The 18,109-nt window shown below is 37.5% G+C and overlaps 1 pseudogene; it reads right to left on the bottom strand.

Moving 5' to 3' along the window:
- Positions 1-11,245: 11,245 nt before the first annotated feature.
- On the bottom strand, positions 11,246-11,588 carry LOC693456 (large ribosomal subunit protein eL42-like; annotated as a pseudogene).
- Between the last annotated feature and the right edge of the window lie 6,521 nt (positions 11,589-18,109).

The raw sequence follows: 18,109 nt of genomic DNA, 5'->3' as shown, positions 1-18,109 counted from the left end.
AATGTTATCAACACATCCACCTTTCAATTAGAGTCCTGGACATTTTTCTCTAGTCCAGTGGTATAATCTCCAGTTACGAGAAACATGCATTGAAGAGTCCTTTTCATGAACTCTCCCAAAGAAACAAGCCCTGGACTATAGCTGATTATAAACTGCTTTTTGCAAAGAATCAAAGCAAAACAATTGTGGATGACAAAAGTTTCAGGACAGACACAATTGACAAAGAAATTTGGCATATAAAAATTTATATTTTTGTGGCATATAAAAATTTAATGTAATAATCATAATTATTACTGACAACATATGTTAAGACATATCAGGATTTTAGGAATCTGATAAAATCCTGAGACACATTAACAGCACATCTATATAAATATAACCCAAAGAAAGTTAAATACCACCTCATATTGACGATGCTTCCTGTATAACTTTAACAGAACAAATAATCCTAATATGTCTCTCTTGAACTTTAGGAGACCCAATATCCAAAAAAAGTTAGAGTAAGGTCAAAATGATGAATTTAGAAGTTGCTATTTTGCTTTTGGAAAGTTTGTCAAATGTCAAAGGCTTAAGACACTTGATATCACAAAATAGATTTGCAGGTCACTATAAAATAGTATTTGGCCAAAATGATAAAAACATATACTTTTTGATAAAGATGAAACTTAGTTTTCCAAACAATAAGACCTAATACAGACAACATATGGCCAGCTAAATCTGTCTTCTCCCCTCCATTTTGTTCCCCGGCAGTTTACTCAAAAGTTAAACAAAAATCTCTTATTAATATTACACAAAAATTTTGTTCAAAAGAGAAAATGAAATTTTACATTTGTATGGTGTATTATTAATGTTAAAGCTAATTTTAATAAAGCTTTATAAACAAGTCTATCTAATTTTAATCAGTTTGACCATAAGGTAAGATTTCCAAAAACCTTTTATAACCTTTTACAATTTTTTTTTTTTTAAAGAGCAGATCGATGCTTCAAGAAAACCCTATTATACCAGCACTGGCCTTGCATCAGTGTACTTTTGATATTAATGTTTAATTTATAGAGAAACTGTGAATTAATTTCATCCCTCAAAATCTGCCCTTACAATCTCACATGCCCATGTCTCCCATGATAATTCCTGGGCCTAGAGGGATTGAATAGTTTTAATTTTTGGCTTTGTGTGAAAGCAGTTCATTTTGATTGTTACTTTCTCCTGGGTCTGAAGATAAGGCTTTGGTGTGAATGTTCAAGATTTAGAAGGAGTAAGGGAGTAAGTGCCTTTTTTAGACCCTGGAGTCAAAGCCTTGTAACTTTTCAACAGAAGGACTAGGTAATAGGACATTTATACTGTGGAAAGTCCTATCATTCTCTCTAACATGTCACAAATTAAAACACTGTGACTTAGTGTCCAGTAGTTACTGCCCACAGCACTTCAAACCACTGTACTAAAGTGGTGAGGTTATTTCTTGCATGTGTCTAATTGCTAGCAACCTAGTGACAGAACTGAAAAAAAAGCGTAAAAAAAGTGACAGCTCCTATGACAACTTATCAAAGAAAGACAATTAACTTTTCTCTTTATTGCTTAAAAAATGGTAAATGCAAATATCAGTTTTAGAAATTCAGCAGAGGATAAATAATCAATTTTCACTTAAATACTCTACAACCAAACAGGGACCTAGTAAGAATAAGCACAGAATAATTTCATTTCGGCTCTTTTAAAAGAGTACCATCACACATTTTCAAGAATGGTTTCTACTGACAACTTATTAGGTAACTTTTGCCACTGGAATCTTTAAACCAATGCAACACTTGTACTTATTTTGTTTTTGAGTATATATCTGAAGGCCTAATGGTAATAAAGGCTTGGGATCAAAAGTCACTGAAAAGTCTCACATTTTTCATTACTACTTAATTCAAGTGTATGTCACTTAATTTTAATAATGGTAAACACAACTAAAGTAATTTGAGAGAAATCCCAGTTAATATGACTTTCCTAAGAACAAAGCCAATATTTCCTGAACATTAAAACTTTGTTCCCATACCACAATTTTCTTCTCATCACCTAAAGGAAAAGACTCGAAATCAACTTAAATTATTGATTGAATTACATTTCAATGGAAAGAAACATAATTTAAACAATTCTACTCCCACCTTCTTTACCAAATAACAAAATAAATATTATACTATTTCTATTCTGAACATTAAAAATAAGTCTTTTATTTGAATTTTTTGCCAGGAAACTTAAGGCTCTTATAGTTCTCTAAATCATCAGAGGCAAGCAAAACCAATCCAGTTTTAAATAGCTGGTATGCTTGATAATTTTTTTTCTTTTGGAGGCTTGACAAAGATTCCTTAGGATTTTAGATAAACAGAGCAAATACTGAACTGTTGGAAATGCCTAAGAAACAAAATGAATATTCACAGAACCAAATACACACCTTAATTTAGAAACTAAAAAACATTGACAGTTTTATATATGTATATGTAAGTAAGACCCCAAGGAGAACAAACAGCAAGTAAATGAAAATTAAAAGCAAAAGTAAACAGGAAAGTAACCCCAATTTTTTCTCCTACTCAATTGACTATGGAGACTGCAGTTGTTACCCAGAGTCTAAAAAGCAAAGAAAAAAACAAACAAAAAAACCCCATGATGGATATCCTGTTCCTTATACACAAAGTAATGTCTTTAAGTCTACCAATACCACTACATATTTTGTACAATTAAGAAAATCACTTTAGACCCGTGACCACTAAGTGCATTAGTGCTAGTACTTACTATCTATGCAGAATAGCAGACACAGTGTGAAACAAAGCAATGTGGCAAGTATGTAAAATGTGACTCCATGTTAAATGTAGCTTCATGCTTAACTGCATTAAAAAATAATTGCCAAACTGCCAGTGTATTTCTTTATAATATTTCTCAATTCACTTTCATCAAGACTAAGAGTTTTAACTATGAGCAACATTAATTAGCCAGATTTTTTTTATTTTCTATTGGGTTTTAAAGAATATTTTACTATCTAAATCTTTTCAACTTTTATTTTCTCTGCATGTATGCAAAGATAGACATACAGAGAAACAGACAAAAAAAACTACATGTGACATGCACAGGCAATCTATGGCACGCTTGGACTTTCTGCTTTGTCCTAAGTTTTCTCTTGTTTAAAATAACCTTTCTTAACAAAAATATATCTTTATATTCATAACTTTCTTTACATTTTTGTCACTTGTTTGCTGGTTCCTTTCTACCCTGTTTTATAAATAACATTTCCAAGTCTCTAATTTGAATGAATCTTTAGATAACTTTTGAATAAGACAAAATTATTCCTTTTTTTCAATAAAGACATATATTATTTGACACATTTTATGTACAAAACTACATATTAACTACAATTCTTATTGTTAGTAACCTTAAATTTTAGTGTAAACCTAGGAAGCAAGAACTCTGAAACTGTCTATTAGATATTAGCATTTTATAGATAAGAACCATACCACAATTTTAAAAAACATGTTTCCTTGTATCATAACACTTTCTCAACTGGAAATGACCCAGACATTCAAGGAGTATCAAAAGTAATTTTAAGATTTTAAATTACACAAAAAGTTTACCCACAAGCATTTATCCTATTTACATGTACTAAATTCCTTCATTTTATAAAAATTTATCTAGATTACTTCTAAAAACTGAGATATTAGACAAAGCTAGTCATTTAAAATTATTTCCTTGTTAACCATTTTTACAGTCTGTGAAGAGCAGGTGCTCACCTAAGTAAGAACCTTAAAATTAAATATGTAGGTATTTTTTCTAATAACTAAGAATATTCAGTTGTTTTTATTAACTGAACATCTAACATCATTAAACTAGTCTCATTTATCAACGAAGGCATACAAAGATCATTTTGTTTTGACTGGGTTTATAGTTTTACAAACTTCTGTGCCAAACACTGACATCTCAAAATATCTAGCAGAGACAAAGATAAAACCCAGACAAAAATGTATCCTAACATTTCTGATGATATTTCTATTTTCATCTTACCAATAATTTTAAAGCTTGTTTGTTTATGAAAGATTTATTTAAGTCATATGAACTTGACAATGCTTGGACACATTTACTTAATTTATGAGTGTTCTTTTATTTATAAGCCAATTTGGTAGATTAAACATATAACATAACATAACAAATGTACATACACATAAACACATCTAAATATGTACACACATATACAAACAGAGGTCCAATAGCTTTTACTTCAGAACTCTAGCCATACAATCTCACTGGTCTTACAGACACATTCACATGGCTAAACTCTGTTTGCTCCAATAGGTAATTCAAAGGAGGTTGTGAACCAAAATTTTGAGCAAAGCAGTTTCCATGGCGGTTTGGTTTTTAAAGGTCAAACTTCCTCAGTGTCCAAAGAACACTGGAGTCAAACAGCACCACAGAAGAATATTGCATACTAACCAGGCCCGACCTTGCTTGCATAAAAGCCTTGATACATGGAACTCCATCCCACTTTCCCATTCAATAGCATAACCCACAGAAAGGCCAAACTTCTCCAGATTATAAAAAATGTTGAAGCCAAGCAGTATTACCAAAGGATATCAGTTTATCAAATTCTGATTTCCCATGGCTATACTGACACACACACACACACACACACACACACACACACACAATCACAAAAACACAATCCAATGGCTGCAGCAACCAACAAGCCCCAAGACTGTTCAAACTGAAACAGTTACGGTACTTTCCTCTCTCAATCAGCTGGGCTTGTTTAACACGCAAATGGAAACTCCTGTAGAATTATCCAAATAGAAAGAAGCAGATCCTGCTGTCCAGTACCCACAAAATACATTCACTTGCCTGGATGCACACACAACTGCAAACAAGCCTCCAAGAGTGTCCAAACTGAAACAGTCAGGATACTTCCCTCTCTCAGTCAGTCAGGGTTGTTCAATCTCCAAATGGCAATTCCTTTAAAAATCTCCCAAATTGAGAAGAGCAGATCCTGCAGTCTGGGCCCACTAAGGACACTCTCCTATCTTGATGCAGGTGTCAAATTTCAAAAGCTGTTCTTCCTAAGCAGTCAGGAACACGGTTGGGGCTGGCATTTTTTAAAAGTTTATTTACATTGGCAGGGTCAAATACAGAGACCAAAATCCAACTACAGGTAAAGAAGGGCCAGACAGCTGCTTAGGAGGCCTTCTGAAATTCTCTTGACCCATGACAGCTGAGCCATGACAATGCATTCTCAGTCAGGGAACCAAAATCTGTTACCACAACACCAGGGGTTTGGTCTAGGTCCCGTTGCTCACCACACAGAAAGCCAGTCACTCAGTATTATCAAAGAAGAAGGCTTTAATCAAGCTATGCAGCCAAGGAGATGGGAGATGAGTCTGAAATCCATCTCCCTGACCAACTAAAATTGGGGAGTTTTATAGCAGGAAAGGAATGTAACTACACATAGGTAAACAGGAATTAGGGGGGGTAATGAAGGAGCTGATCAACAGGAAGCAGGTGGTTGCTTAGCCAATCATGATGCTTGAGGGGTCTGGCATCTTATTGTCCAGATGTGGTGATCTGATAAGTTTCAGTTTCTTGACACTACATGGGAGGCCTGATGGTTGGTTTCTTAAGAGAGGAACTCAGATAAAACAAATGCAACTTTTAAGTTTTAAGATTGAGAGTATCAATTTCTATGTTTAGTCAAAAGAAACAATAAACATCAGTTCTATGGGACAATTGGGCCAGTTTCAATAACAGTGAGAAAATTATGACAGTGAGAGATCTGACCTAAGCAACTCCATCTTGCCTTTAACCTCTGAGCTACCTTTGTTCCTTTCTGGGTGTATGCCATACTAACTTTGAGAGGAATTTTGTTTATAGTTTAAGACAAAGATGATAATAGCCCCCCCGCCGAAACAAATCCTTCCTTGCTTGAAAACCAGATCAGCTTTGTAAAACCAACAAATTAGCCTCAAGATTAGAAATTATGTCCCAGGAGTCAAGGAGCCAGAGGCCACAAGATCACTAGCCTCCCCAGTTGCTTGTACAGATAACATCATTATTGTAAAACCCAAGTTTAGTATTTGAGATTGATATGGTTTGGCTCTGTGTCCCCACCCAAATCTCATCTCTAATTGTAATCCCCTTGTGTTGAGGGAGGGATCTACTGGGAGGTGATTGAATCCTGGAGGCAGTTTCCCCAATACTATTCTCATGATAGTGAGTGAGTTCTCATGAGATCTGATGGTTTTATAAGTGCTTGACAGTTTCTCTTTCACATGCTTTCTATCTCACCTGCTGAGATGTAAGACATGCCTGCTTGTTCTTCTGCCATGATTGTAAGTTGCATGAGGCCTCCCCAGTCATGCAGAGCTGTGAGTCAATCAAACCTCTTTCCTTTTTAAATTACCCAGTCTCAGGTATTTCTTTACAGCAGTGTGAAAACAAACTAGTACAGAGGTAATTTTCAGACCCTGAATTCTGATTAATGAACTGGTACCACCCAGATCAATAAACTGGCTCATCCTGTATTATGGCCCTCTAACCAGGAACTGATTCAGCACAAGAGGACAACTCCAATCCCAGTGATTTCATTCCCAACCCAACCAATCAGCATTCCCCATTCCCTAGCCCCCTGCCTGCGAAACTCTCTTTGAAAAACCCTAGCCTCTGAATTTTCAGGGAGACTAATTTGAGTAATAATAAAACTCTGATTTCCTGTTTAGTTGGCTCTAAGAGTGTTAAACTTTTTATTTATTGTAATCCCCCCATCTTGATAAATTGGCTCTATCTGGGCATCAGACAATATGAACCTCCTGGGCAGTTGCAAAAAGGGGTGCAGAACTTCCATGCCCTGTCCCGATGTGCCACACCTTTGGCAACTAGAACCTTCCTAAATATCTACATTTTTGGCAACTGGAAGCTCTTTGAACTCTAAGTTTTGGGTTTTTTGGAGTCTTCATTACATAGGCATGATTGATTAAGCTATTGGTCCTTAGTGATCAACTTAAACTTCAGCCTCAGTTGAGGCTGAAAGTTCCAGCCCTCTAATCACAAAGTTGGTTCCCCTGGTAACCAGCCCCCAATCCTGAGGCTCTCCAGGAACTCCCAGCCATCAGCCATCTCATTAGCTTACAAAAGGATGCTTATCACTTCAGAGATTCAAGGATTTTAGGAGCTGTGTGCCAGGAAATGGACTAAAAGCAAAATATATATTTCTTATTCTATCACAATATCACAAAATAGTGCATTCAAAGGGCTTAGCAGAGTGCTAAATAGTAAGTCTAGAAAAAATATTAGCGAATAGTACCTTCACAGTTACTTCTTCTCTCAATTCAGAAGCCACAGGGCTTGTATTCTAAATGCTTTATAATTATTTACTGAGAACTTTTACCCATAGAGATGTCTTAAGAAATCTTGAATCAGTTTTATGAATTAATCTCAAAGTGAATTTAATGAACACTTAGTGACCATTTCTAGGACATCAGGCACTCTGCTCAGTCCTAAGAGCAGAGGCAACAAATCATGATGAATCCTGTTCTCAAGGATTCTTTCAATGTCTCAAAGGAGACATTTACAAAAACATGATTATAAATTGTAGGTGCAAGGATATAGGGTTGCAGTAGGTACAGGGGGAGTGCCATTTAGTTCTGACTACAGTTCCCAGGGCAAGATCACACACTTGGTGAAGACACAGACCCTTCCTTCTCTCCCTTGTCTGGTGTATCATTCATTCCCATCACATTTGCCTTGTAAACATTTCTTGTCACTCTATGCCACTTCAGTGTCCTAGTTCAGAGGCTCATCGACTCTGGTCTGGACTAGTGCAATGGTCCCTGTGTAATCTCCAGGTGTGTCCAATCCATTGTCAAAAATAAAACATTGGTCTGGATTAGTAAGAAGAGGTTTTATTCAAAATGATTATTGCAAGATGGCGGGTAGTAGGGAGAATGGAAGGAAGGAATTATTGCATCAGGGAGGTGATTGGATCATGGAGGTGGTTTCCCTCATACTGTTCTCATGATAGTCATAATAAAGAGAATGCTCTGACCATGAGATCTGCAAACATCAAAAGAATCTCTCTTTCAGGGGGAGGAATAAATAAGGAGAGAGAACCGGGTGCAGGAAAATGAAATAAAAGAGAATGGCCTAAGTGGACAGTAGACCAGAGTGTGTTGTAATGCCAGCCAGTTCTCAGTGTAGGGGGAGGTTGCTAAGGAGGGTTGTGTGCTGGTTGAAGCTGAGGGTGGGCCAAAGTCAGGGAGTAGGCAGGGAGGAGAGAATCTTCACCAAATATTAAATGAGGTTTGACTAACAAGCATTTTGTTCTGGTTTGTCACCGGGGAAAAACATTTACCTAATTATTTCTGAGGCAAAAAATGGGAATTTGAAGGGTCTGTGTCTGGCTTTGTCATAGGTAAATTAGAGTGATGGTGGAGACACATATGAGTATTATTTAAATTATATAGGGACTCGTTTCCTTGTAGTAAGCTGTCTCCAGAAAACAAAAGGGATTCCTGCATCCCTAAACCATTACCATTTTCAAGGAACACAGGGCTCAGGCAAGTTCAATGTTGTTACCATCTTCTACTCAGCCACAAGAACTTTCTTTCTGAATGCAGGTATGGTCAAGTGAGTCTTTATTTAACATAGTTCCATGGCTCTCACCACAGGATAAAGTCCTTCTTAACGGCCCTTGCATACCTCTCCTGCCATATCTCCACCCTTGCACTCCAGCAACCCCAAACTGCTTGGAGAGTGTGGTCTATGCCATGAGATTTTCAGCCTCTACACCTTTGCCCAAGCTATCCCTTATGCCTGCAATGCCATCTCACCCCTTTACCTGATGAAACCTACACTCTTAATGATCCTCAATGTCTCAGATAAGGCAACATCTTCAGAAGCTGGATACTCTCTTTGGGTTCCTGCAGTATTCTGAAATTACAGCTCTTGTTACACACAGCACATTGTAATAATTGTTTTTCTTGTGTCATTAGCATCAGGAACTATATTATAAACCACAACAGTTAACATTTATTTAGCGTATGTCTGCTTCTTCACCAAGTACTATAAACTCACTTTATAATCTCCATTTTTCAGACAGGAAAACTGAGACTAGAAAAATAAGCAACTTGACAATTGTCATGCAGAGACACTGAATTGCATAGAATGGACATGCTAATGTGAAGATTAACTTACAATTGCGTCTCCCATGTTCTCTAGTGGTGCCTAGTACCCTAGTGGTGACAGAATGTTGGAGTTTGGAGGGATTGTGGTGTATATATCCAGTTCATTGCCACCAGTGTACAGATATTTAACCGTTGGGAGGCAGAAGACACAGAACGTAATGTGATCTAACAATACTGCCTATTCTAGTTCCTGTTGATGTTTAGGATGGCAAGTATATATTTTGTCAATAGTGTAATACTCAAGTTAATTTATGTGTACAGTAAATACAGCCCTAGAAACCTGATATCTTTATTCACAGTTCTGAGAAGCATCCAGCAGCTGTTTGGCTTTCACTCCCAGAGAAAGCTTTCTGGTGTCCAGGGACTTCTCCTTTGCCTCATTCCCTGATCCTCTGATAGTGGCAAAATGTGGGTTCTGTGTCCTTACTATGGCAGATAAAGAGCTACTGAGAAATCCAGTGGTCGTGACTTGTTATTTCATTTATTCACTCAAGCAGTTATTTATTTATTCATTAGATAACCTGACCAATATAAATTTTATTATTTTTTAATTTTATTTTTAAAATGTAATGTAATTTAATTTTTTTAAGAGATGGAGTCTCCCTTTGTCACCCAGGCTGGAGTGCAGTGGCGTGAACATGGCTCACTGCAGCCCTGACCTCTCAGGCTCAAGCCATCATCCTGCCTCAATCCCCCAAGTAGCTGGGACTACAGGCTTGTGTCACCACGCCCAGCTACTTTTAAATATTTTTTGTAGAGATAGGGTTTTGCCATATTGTCCAGGACGGTCTTGAACTCCTGAGGTCAGACAATCTACTCGCCTCGTCCTTCCAAACTGCTGGGATTACAGGCGTGGGCCGTTGTGCCCAGCCTGACCCATATTTATTAAGCACTTAACTTGTGCTGGGTACTATCCTAGGCTCTGGAGATAAAAAGAAAAATGGGACATGATTCCTACCTTCAAGGAATTTACAAGCTTCTAGAAGAATCAGTCTGGTAAACAAAAAAGCAGTATGAAGATATCACTGCTAAGTTAGAAATAATGTTGAGTAAAGAAGAAGGAATAAAGAAGCTGTGATTCATCAAAGTATTATTTATGGTAATTATGGTATTATTATGGCAAGACCATGGGCTTCCTTACTATTCTAGGATTCATGTCACTCAAGTAATTATAAAAATTAGAGGCAAATTACCAATTAGATTCCATTGAGAGACAGCATGATTCCATCAAAATGCTATTATGATTTTACAGATTTATGTGTGTGTATATATATAGCACAAAATAAGCATACACTTTGAATCATTAACAAAACAGGCAGAGAACATGGGTGCTGATCGCTGAGTCTGAAAATTAGTACATGTCAGAGCATCAGGAATGAAATTGTCTGCCACACTCTCTTGTTAAAATGCCATGAGAGACATCAATGGGCTTTGTTCTGCTTTTCCATCTCTTGTAGGTGGTTGACAAGATAAACTCTGAAAGATCTTCTTAGGAGATACTGTTTCTCATTTTTGTTTTCTTTCCATTCTTGTCCTTCCACACTTGTCAAGGTTCTGTGGGCCTGGTGCCACATGCCTCATGTCCAAGGGCACACAAAAAGACTGCCGTTTTTGGTAGAAGGCCGCTGGGGGAATACCAACTTACAAAAGAAATACTTGTGAAAGGGAAGTACATACAAGTCCAGGAAATATTTCTTTTTCCTCATGTACTTCTTGTTCGAATGAGAACAAACCACGGTAACTTATTCTGACTGCAGTGTTGTCGGCAAGATGTCATCCTCTTCTTTGCTGAGCTGGTAAATCATTGTAGATTCCTCTGAAGACTTGGCCGGGAGCCCTACACCACTTATTGAAGGCACTTCCTCTTCTCACCAACTAAGGATAGTAGTAATTTTCTTCCCCTGAGGACATAAGTTTATGCTTGTGAAATTCAGAACTTTAAATGGTCCAAATTTGGGAAAATGAAAAAATTATAATGTAGTATAATATATAAAATACTATGATACTAACATTGAGGATTACTTTTTTTACCTTTTTTTTCTCTTTTGAACATAAACTCAAGATTTTACTGTCTTCATAATAAAAGATGACACTGAGAATTGGATCACTTGGCCCTTTCTCTTCTTATATCCTCCCAGTTCAAAATGCATCTTTTAATAGCCTTAGACTTGCAATTGGGCTCAACCACTCAAGCCTTAGCACAATCTTTTTTGCAGTTTTAGCCTTTTTCTGGAAAATCGGTTTAGTCTGCCCACCATAGCCACTCTGCTTCCTGTCATAATGCCGCTTTCCCTGGGCATACAGAGAATCCTTGCTCTTCTTGTACTGTGTCACTTTGTAGGGTTGGTGCTTGCCACCCTTCTTACAGAAAGTCCGACAGGTTTTAGGAACATTCACCATGTTTGCATGAGTGCTATCTGCATAGAAAGACAGAGGCCGGGTGGGAAACAGAAGTATACAGCACTTTTTTACTTTTCTTTTAACAAGGGCACCATGGTGGAGAGTGGATTGTGTCTTAAAGCCAGATGGCCTTGTAATTGATGGCTTTTGTACTTGCTAGTCAAGTGTACTTAGGTTAATTTCTTAACGTTATTTGTCTCCTATATAGCACCATTTATAGTGGTAGGATTAAATGTGAGTAGAGGACAAGGATACTGCTAAACACTAGCAGATGCCAGGAGCATACTCTGCCCCTCAAGTTTGGACAATCAGAAATGTTTCCAGACACTGCTTGGGTGCTGAAATCATCCCTGGCTGAGAACCATGGTCATAGACAAAGACACCTTGGACTTGGAGAATGGAAAGTGGGCTCCGCTAGTTATAACACCTACTTAAATTTGCTTTTCTCAATTTTAAAATGTAGGAGTTAAGCAAGATGATCTTTAAGGTGATTTCTACTTCTAACAAGCTGTGATTATATGAAAGAAGGAAATAAATGTACCGGAGATTGAGGAAGGCGTGGGGTTGAAGACCAGGGAAATTGGCTAAGATAGGGAGTGGTCAGGTAAGTTATATATTTCTGAGCAGACGAAGTTGAGAATCCATACCACTAAATAGACAGGATTGCCCACTGAAGCTAACCAGCTAGGGAACAAAGGATTGGAAATCCAGACAAGGAACTGGGACTTCTAGAGATGACAGTGATGGTGGTGGTGGTGATGATGATGATGATGGTGATGGTGGTGACAGTTATGGTAAGGACAAAGCAACTAGTATTTATTTAGCACTAACTATGGACCAGGTTCTCAGTCCAGGCAGTGGGGAACAAAAGATCAGCATGTAGACTAGGGTGAGGTGTAATGGTAGATGTTACAGAGGAAAGCTATAAGAGTCAGGCTGCCCTCAGATCCAAGCCAAGGGAAAACAAGAAACTTGGGACTTGGGTCTATATTTCATGGAAGGAAATGAGACAAGACCAGTAGAGAATGTATCTTTGCTGATGAAAGTATTAATGCTTCATTATTAAAATTGAAGTGGAGGCATTTTTAATAGAAACAGAAGAAAGGGAACAGTGAGAGGAGGGGAATCCTAAAGGCGCTAAGAAGCAGTGGAGGTGATCAAACAACAAATCAATCTCATCAGTGGAAATATTTCCAGGTCGTAACTCTCATTCTTTCTCTCTTAGGTAGATTTTATTGTTAATTACATTATATTTTATTTATTTTTATGTTGAAACTGAATGAGTTTTGTTTTGGATTTTAGGATTAACGTATAGTTATTTGTCAGAGATTTAATACTTAGTGGAGATGTGCATATATTTTATGTGGTCGTATTTGGTACCGAACAAATGAATCCAGTTCTTAACTTCTTGCTTCATCAGACCCGGTTTGTTTGGCTTTTATTTTTTATTTATTTGTTTATTTTTTGAGATGAAGTCTCACTCTGTTGCTCAGACTGGAGTGCAGTGGCACAATCTGGGCTCACTGCAACCTCTGTCTCCCGGGTTCAAGCGATTTTCCCAGCCTCAGCCTCCTGAGTAGCTGGGATTACAAGCACACACCACCAAGCCTGGCTAATTTTTGTATTTGTTTTAATAGAGATGGGGTTTCACCATATTGGTCAGGCTGGTCTCAAACTCCTAACCTCAGGTGACCCACCCACTTTCTTGACTTTTAGGAAGATCAGTCTGTTAGGCTGGAGTTGCGATCAGTTACCAGGAAGGAACTTTGGAACTCCAAATCCTTAGTGCATTACAGCATGTGCTTTGGATAGTGACCTGTCTGCACATCCCAAGAAATCTTGCAACAATGTACATCTGAGGCGAAAACATTTTCCCCCATGAGCAACGGTTAGCAACCCATTTTTAAGTTCATTTTTCACTGAAGTCTATGTTAGTCATCTGTTGCTGCACAACAAATTATCCTCAAACTTAGTGGCTTAAAACAAGAACCATATTTTTCACAGTTTCTGTGAGTCAGAACTTTAGGAACAGCTTAGCTGGGTGATTCTAGCACAGGATCTCTCTTGAGGTTGATGTCAAGAAGTTGGCAGGGCCATCAGTAATCTGAAAGCTCAAGTGGGGATGGAGGATCCACTACTTTGATGTGTTGCTCATGTGGCTGTTGGCAGGAGGCCTCAGTTCCTTATCACATGAGTGTCTGCACATGGCAGCTTGAGTGTTCCCATGACAAGGCAATAGGCTGGTAATTGTTTTCCTTTCTGTGCTCCTAGCACTTATCACCAGATGATGAGCAGAGTCCCTATCTTGATATTATTATTATCAACTGTAGGACCTAGTGTAATGCCTGGGACACATGGCTGGTGCTTGATAATTATTCCCTGAATTGACAGCTAATGAATTATTTTTTTGTGAGACTGTTTTGCTCCTGACAGCAGAGTCAGAGCCCTGGAAGTGTGGCAGAGAGGTGCACCAATGGAAAGTGGAAACACTCAGAAAACTTGGCCTCCTTCGTTTTCCCCTAGGATAACATCCGAGGAATTTAGCAGACTCTGAAAGCCTTATCCTGTGTCTCTTCTTGACCCAGATAAATACCTTCTGCTTTTCATATCTATTCATTAATTCAACAGATAATTCCTGAGTTTCAACTATGTCTCAGTCAATTTTCTATGTACTAAGGACACAGCTGTGGAAAAAAAAAAAAATCCCTGTTTTTAGAAAGCTTACATTCTAGTGGAGAAAGAAAGACAATAAACAGATAATATCAGATTACCTTTTTAGCAGATATTGTTATGCAAAATCCAGTAGTTAGGTCATTTAGAAAGAAAACACATTTAAAATTTATTCTTCCAGGTTGCCTGGAGCAAAGTAAAACTATTTGACACCCGCTATCATAGCGATTTCTACCAGGGAGCTGATTATGTATTGACAGATATGCACATAGGGACTTTGTTTCAAGAGAATTTGTAGGGGTACAAAATTACCTAAAATTAGTTAATGAAAACAATAATGAATTATACTTGATGATTAGCCTGATGTTCTAAGTAGAACAGTAGTATTCCAGCATAGTAGTCTAAGTAGAATACTAGACTAACTTAAGAAAATAGTAGGGAGGGATAATGACTTTTTTCCTATTGTAAGACAAAAATTGGGATTTTCCAAGGGCAATGTCAAAGGTGTATGTAGAAGCATAATTGAGATCTAATATTGCATAGATAGGTGAGGCATTAGGAATGTGAGTTTTTGAAAAATAATTAAAACCAAGTGAGTTAATAACAACAAAGTATAGTAGTAGTATTGGCTTTTTCCCTGGGAAACACACTGGTGATTTTTAATATTATGATTCCTTAATATCTCTTATTCTATACTTCCAGAATAATAGATGGGGTTAGTTTTCAAGGGTAGGGTGACAGGGGTGATGGGGGAGATATAATGTCTCTGACCACACTGAGCTTATATGCAATTCAGGAAAAAAACTCTCTTTCTCTCTGTATCTCTATCATCTCTATCTATCTAAATTTTCTATAGACTTTCCCACTCTTTAATTATGATAATTTATTGGCACAAGTTAATGAATTTGGAAGAAATTTTGCTTCCAGAAGTGAGAGTAGTCCTTAAATAAAATTTTGTAGTGAGGCATCACTTCCCCATAATACTGTTAACATAATCAGTGGAAGCTTGACTTATGCATTTATACTTCTCATCGTTGTGCAGTAACTCGGACAAAAAAAAAAAATTTTCTTATGGATCTTACACTAGGTGTGCTTAAAATCCCAACCCATCAACACTACTTTCTTAGAATAATATAGAATAATGATTTAGTTTGGGCAAGTGGTAAAGAAACCATCACCATTAAGAGTGTAACCCAAACACAAACAAGAAATATGTACATTCCTCTTACTTACATTTGAAAAAAATGCAATCTGGAAAATCAAGTATGCGAGTTTAAAAGCATGTAGGTATGCATTTTGATTTGATAGTATGGCTAATGAAAGAAAAACAAATATTACATGCACAAATTTAGAAATCATGTAGTTCTAAATACATTTCAATTAGTTTGGCATTTCCACTACTGATTGGACTAGAAAATTGGTGTGAAAAAAGTTAGCATTCTCATAGGATTACCAAGTAACTCAGTGGTATGGTCTATGGTAGCTATGAAAATAAAATTAATACTTTACTATCAATATTTATAAAGTGTCTCATATCTTCAAAACAATTCACCAAATTAATGCTATCACTTGTTAGGAAGCAGCAACAAAAGTCATTTCAAATAAAATGCAAAAAGAACTTTTGTCTAGGTCTAGCTGAATTATAAGAGTTGGAAACAGATTTTCAGTCCTTTAGCTAAAACCTCCACACTTTGCCAAGGCATGTCTTCTTGGTCTGATACTTCTTTAAAAATGGCCTCCAACTATATGTTTTTGGTTTTATCTCCTATTTTCTCATCATGCCCATCACACTCTAGCCAAGCTGAAGTTTTTGGGGTTTTTTTTTTTTTCCTGTCTCTTTGCTAGTAAATCCTCCTCTCTTGCTGAGAATTTCCATTTCTTCATCTCCGTTTGTGAAATCCTTCACATACATGAGACCCACAGCCACCACTGCACATTTTTTTAAGATCGCTTATGATTTTTCCTGCTGGGTGTGATTTCTTATTTATTCTGAGAAGCAAACCTGCTATTATTTCTCACACAATGCCTACCCCAGAGTGCTGAATAAGGTATGAACTCATTAAATATTGATTAGATGCATTGTGTGTGGAATGATTTTAGTAGGGGACAGCAGAGATGTATTTTTCTTCCCACATCCACAGGGCATTATCCATACCCCATGGTATAATATGGGCAGAAAAGGAATAAATCTGTCCTGGCTCAGAGGAACAATAGGAGTACAGGCAAAGTGCTCAATAAAAACATCCCAAATATACAATATATACAGTGGCTTGCAACAGACTGAAGCTTACTTGTCTCTCATGCAACAGTATCTGATTGAGGCTATAGGGCAGCTCTGCTCTATGTGGTCATTCAGGGACATAGGTTGCTTCCATCATCTTCCTCCTTTTCCCAGGACATTAGCTTGTGTGGAAAGCAGAAGGTGCTTTTCAGGCATGTCTGTGTCCAGTTAGCATGAGGAGTAATAGAGCAAGTCCAGGGAAAATCATTTCCTATTAACAAGTGAAGCAGAAGTTACATCCATCACTTCTGCTTGCACTCCATCAGTGAGAAATTGAGTCACATGGCCACCATTAGCTGCAAGGGTGGCTATAACATTCAGTTTCTAGATGATGCCCTGGAAGAAGAGGAAAGTGCATTTGGTGATGGGGGAGGAGAATGGGTTTGGAGAGGAGGACACTACAAGTCTGCTTCCATCAGTAACTAGGTCTCTAGTCCAGGGAGGATCTAATTAAACTTCAATGAGTCCATACCACCCCTAGGAACTCAACTCCCCCAGCCCTCATCAGAACTCCTTAAGAGGAAAGAGCAAATATCACAAGTAGATGTTGGAATTCAGTTTCAAAAGAAGCAAAACGTTCAAAAAATATCATCAAGAGCTGTAATAACACAAAGGCAAACTTGACATGATGGGACATTCTTCATTATTTGGAGGTGAGAATGGAGAAAGTTGGAGAAGAAAAAAGAGCAGTGAGGATCAACTGAATTTTTTCTACCACCAAGTCCAATGTGAAGGCACTCGTGAGGATTGATTTAAATCCCTTTTATTAGCCGTATATGACAAACCCACAGCCAACATCATACTGAATGGGCAAAAGCTGGAAATGTTCCCTTTGAAAACCAGCACAAGACAAAGACACCTTCCCTTATGACTCCTATTCAACATAGTATTAGAAGTTCTGGCCAGGACAATCAGGCAAGAGAAAGAAATAAAGGCATTCAAATAGGGAGAGGAAGTCAAACTATCCCTATTTACAGTTGACATGATCCTGTAACTAGAAAACCATACTGTCTCAGTCCAAAAGCTTCTTAAGCTGATACGCAACTTCAGCAAAGTCTCAGGAAATGAAATCAATGTGGAAAAGTCATTAGTATTCCCATCCACAAACAACAGTCAAGCTGAGAGCCAAATCATGAACCAACTCCCATTCACAATTGCCACAAAAAGATTAAAATACCTAGGAATACAGCTAACAAGGAAAGAGAAAGATCTCTATAAGGAGAACTACAAACCACTGCTCAAAAAAATCAGACATGACACAAACAAAAAGAAAAACATTTCATGCTCATGGATAGGAAGAATCAATATTGTTAAAATGGCCATACTGCCCAAAGCAATTTATAGGTTCAGTGCTATTCCCATTAAACTACCATTGACATTCTTCACAGAACTAGAAAAAAACATTTTAAAATTCATATGGAACCAAGCCAGGCGTGGTGACTCATGCCTGTAATGTCAGCACTTTGGGAAACTGAGGTTGGCGGATCACTTGAGGTCAGGAGTTTGAGATCAGCCTGGCCAAAATGGCAAAAACCCATCTCTACTAAAAATGCAAAAATTAGCTGGGCAT

Source organism: Macaca mulatta, chromosome 8 (assembly GCF_049350105.2).
Source record: "Macaca mulatta isolate MMU2019108-1 chromosome 8, T2T-MMU8v2.0, whole genome shotgun sequence".
Classification (NCBI taxonomy): domain Eukaryota; kingdom Metazoa; phylum Chordata; class Mammalia; order Primates; family Cercopithecidae; genus Macaca; species Macaca mulatta.
The sequence above is the reverse complement of the archived record's forward strand: the minus strand, read 5'-3'. Positions and strand labels throughout refer to the sequence as shown.